This window comes from Salvelinus sp. IW2-2015, linkage group LG33 (genome assembly GCF_002910315.2).
Source record: "Salvelinus sp. IW2-2015 linkage group LG33, ASM291031v2, whole genome shotgun sequence".
Lineage (NCBI taxonomy): Eukaryota > Metazoa > Chordata > Actinopteri > Salmoniformes > Salmonidae > Salvelinus > Salvelinus sp. IW2-2015.
Window position 1 is genome coordinate 20674725 of NC_036872.1, and position 3981 is coordinate 20678705.

The window sequence follows — 3981 nt, forward strand, 5'->3', positions numbered from 1 at the left end:
CAATTGCGCTGTCCATTTTAAAAAAGCTGATCGACAGGCTAACACGTGCGCGCCTAGGTTCTCCCTTGAAAGTGGTTACACGTCTCCAGGCCCATCCCTAAGCTTTATACCAAAGGGTGGCTCGCTTTGTTATTGGTTCAACTTGGGATTGGTCCTTTAATGTGTTAGATAGTGTTGTTTGTGCTATGCATCCAGAATAAATCACTTTGGATAAAAGCTTCTGCTAAATGGAAGAAAGATGTAACATTTTTACCATGACTAGACAGAAGCTGGGATTCAATCCGACTTTTAAAGGCAATGTTCCCACTATTGCGTACATCTTATTCACGGTAAATGCTGCATATGTTCGCACAGTCGGAAATTGCCTTTAAAAGCTGCATTGTCGCCAACCCACGGTCAAATGAACTCCGAGCATGAATCTGTGTCCTGGAACGCAGTTTCTATACATATATATATCACATGCTTTAGTGAATAAGAGATTTTCTATAACGAGAGCAATGGTGAGGCTTTTCCACTGTATTGTCTAATGAGCAGCACCATTGAGGACTTTCACCATTTTGAAGTAGTCAAAATGGTGGGACTTACTGTGGGTTAAGGAAGGAAGGTATAATTCCATCCAGGTCAGCAGAAGGAGTTAACCAATGAATTATAGTCCTGAGCTAACATTCCATAACTGCAAGTAGCAGTAAATCACCAACCTTGGCTTTGTACCTGTTCAGACTGAACACACTGCAGCACATTAGGTGGTATCCTGTTCAGATTATACACACTCCACCAAAATAGGTGGTGATATTTACCTTTTCAGTTTATTTGCTACCTTCCAATACACTCATAGAAGTAGAAGATATGAACTATTTTAAAATGGAGATCGCCCTCAATGGTGCTGCCCAATCCCATATTGACACAGAAGACAGCATTGCAAGGATAGGAGGTATAACTCTCCTTTCCTAGTTAGCTTATGTAGCCTCTTCCTTCACTTCTCTCTTCTCGACCTCAACTTCTCCCTCTTTGACCTCAACTTCCCCAACCGAGACGAGATCTCTTCGTTTGCCGCGCCCCGCGACCTGTTTTGTAACATGATTTGCTATGAAACACTGACTTACACACTCTGGTAATGGATAGCGAGAAGATTTGTAAGAAACAAATCGGTACGGAAACACATGTGTCGCCAGTGAGCTGATAAGCTGATGGAGCTAACGTGGCCTGCCTGCTCGATGTCCTGCTTCATTGACAAACACAGAGATAGGAACTTGGCTGGCTAGTGATTTTAGGAACTAATAAATGTTGTTGGTGAAGGGGTATGGAACCCTGGTCTCTGGTGGGGAGTCTTAAATGTGATTGGTGTAGGGGAGTTTTATCACTACATCATGGCTCTGCACTAATTACAGATTTCTTGATTGATCTGAGATTATTTCGGACTATTTTGAGGAAGTGGTAGGATATGTTGTTGCTACCGTGACTAGTTTTTTCAGCTGTTATTTAAGGTTAAATCCTGCATTTCTAAGCCTAAAAGCCTTTGTTCCTCTTTCTGTTTCTACCCAATATGTGTTCATATTCTTACAGGAAAGAGCTCCAACCCAGGCTCAGACAGCAAGCCCAGTCCCACAGCATCAGGAAATCATAAACAATGCAGACAGAAGCACCAACCCTGCTGTAGCGACAGTTTTATTTGTCCAACTCACCTCAAATCACTCAAACAGACTCCCAAAATAAAGAAGACATACCTCTGCTCCCAATGTGGGAAGAGTTTCAGTCGGACAGGAGACCTAAAGAGTCATCAGAGATCACACAGTAAAAAAAAGCCTTACCACTTGCGCTCAGTGTGGGAGGGATTCACTCAGCTTGGAAGTCTAAAAAGTCACCAGAGAATACATACAGGGGAGAAGCCTTACCACTGCTCCCAGTGTGGGAAGAGCTTTAATCGTTCAGGAAACCTTACAGAACATCAAAGAATACATACAGGGGAGAAGCCTCACCACTGCCACCAATGTGGGAAGTGTTTCAGTCGGGCAGGAATTCTAAAGACTCATAAGAGAACTCACACAGGAGAGAAACCTTTCCACTGCTCTGCTTGTGGGAAGAGTTTTACAAGAGAAGTAAGCCTAAAGAATCATCAAAGAGTACACACTGGAGAGAAACCTTTCCACTGCTCCACATGCGGGAGGGGTTTCAGTGAGAAAGTAAATCTTAATAGACATGAGAGAGTACATAGTGAAGAGAAGCCTTACCACTGCACCACATGTGGAAGAGCTTTAATCATTCAGGAAGCCTTAAGGAACACCAGAGATACATACAGGGGAGAAACCTTACCACTGCACTGAGTGTGAAAAAGAAATTCCGTTTTGCAGGAGATCTAAAGAATCACCAGAGATCACACAGTAGAGAGAAGCCTTACCACTGCTCTCTTTGTGGGAAGAGTTTCAATCAACCCGGAAACCTAAAGAGTCATCAGCGAATACACATAGAAGAGAAGCCTACCTGTACTGTCAATGTGATTATCAAAGAGGAGGAGGGTGAGAGGGAAATCAATGATAAGGTAAAGAGAGAAATTGAGGAAAGTAATGGTGTAGTTGACTCAGGTACTTCAAGACTACCTGGTCGTTATCGTTACCCCTGCCCTCAATGTGGGAAGAATTTTAGTTCCTCAAGTAATCTAAAGAATCATCAAAGAGTACACACTGGAGAGAAACCTTTCCACTGCTCAGCATGTGGGAAGCGTTTCCGTGAGAAAGCACACCTTAAGAGACATGAAGACATATAGAGAGAGAGAGAAGCCTTACAACTGCTTCGAATGTGGGAAGAATTTCCGTTTGGAAGATACTCTACAGAAACACCAGAGAATCCACACAGGAGAGAAGCTCACCACTGCTCTCTTTGTGGGAAGAGCTTTAATCATTCAGGAAGCCTTAAAGAACATCAAAGAATACATAGTGGAGAGAAGCCTTCACACTGCTCTTTTTGTGGGAAGAGCTTCTATCATTCAGGAACCTTTAAGAAACATCAGCAAAGACACATTGGAGTGAAACCTACCTGTAATCTCAATGTGATTGTCAAAGAGAAGGATGATGACTGTACTCTCAATGTGATTGTCAAAGAGGAGGATGGTGACTGTAATCTCAATGTGATTGTCAAAAGAGAGATGGTGACTGTACTCCCAATGTGATTGTCAAAGAGGAGGATGGTGACTGTAATCTCAATGTGATTGTCAAAGAGGAGGATGATGACCCAGATACATCAAGACTACCTGATTGTGGTCGTTACCCCTGTCCTCAATGTGGAAAGAATTTTAGTTCCTCGAGTAATCTAAAGAATCATCAAAGAGTACACACTGGAGAGAAACCTTTCCACTGCTCTGCATGTGGGAAGAGTTTCAGTGAGAAAGCAAACCTTAAGAGACATGAGAGGGTACATGAGAAGGAAAAGAGAGAAGTTGAGGAAGAGGAGAAAACTGGTGGTGTAGTTGACCAAGGTACATCAAGATTACCTGGTCGTGGGAGTTACCCCTGTCCTCAATGTGGGAAGAGTTTCAGTTCCTTAGGTAATCTAAATAATCATCAAAAAGTACACACGGGAGAGAAGCCTTACCACTGCACCCAATGTGTGAAGAGCTTCAGTGAGAAAGCAAACCTTAAGAGACATGAGATAGTACACAGTGGAGAGAAGCCTTACCACTGCACCCAATGTGGAGAATTTCCGCGTGGCAGATACCTACAGAAACACCAGAGAATCCACACAGGAGAGAAGCCTAACCACTGCTATTTTTGTGGGAAGAGCTTTGATAATTTAGGCAGCCTTAAGGAACATAAAAAAATACATAATGGAGAGAAGCCTTACACTGCACTCAATGTGGGAAGAGCTTCAATTACTCAGGAAATTTTAAGAAACATCAAAGAATACATATTGGAGAGAATCCTACCTTTACTCTCAATGTGATTGTCAAAGAGGAGGAGAAGATGGAAAAGAGGGAGAGCGAAGAGGGAG

At 42.8% G+C, this 3981-nt stretch overlaps 2 protein-coding genes and 2 pseudogenes across 5 annotated transcripts in view; 3 read left to right on the forward strand and 1 right to left on the reverse strand.

Annotated features, from left to right (window-relative positions):
* LOC111957646 (ankyrin-1-like) overlaps positions 1-3981 on the forward strand; it is a 312240-nt gene that overhangs the window by 229112 nt on the left and 79147 nt on the right. The gene's annotated exons all lie outside the window — the stretch shown is intronic.
* The window catches only part of LOC111957647 (oxysterol-binding protein 2), a 275496-nt gene that overhangs the window by 104549 nt on the left and 166966 nt on the right, over positions 1-3981 (reverse strand). The window lies entirely within an intron of this gene.
* Positions 1115-3117, forward strand: LOC139023606 (zinc finger protein 436-like; annotated as a pseudogene).
* Positions 3115-3981, forward strand: part of LOC139023607 (zinc finger protein 658B-like) — a 4787-nt pseudogene continuing 3920 nt past the window's right edge.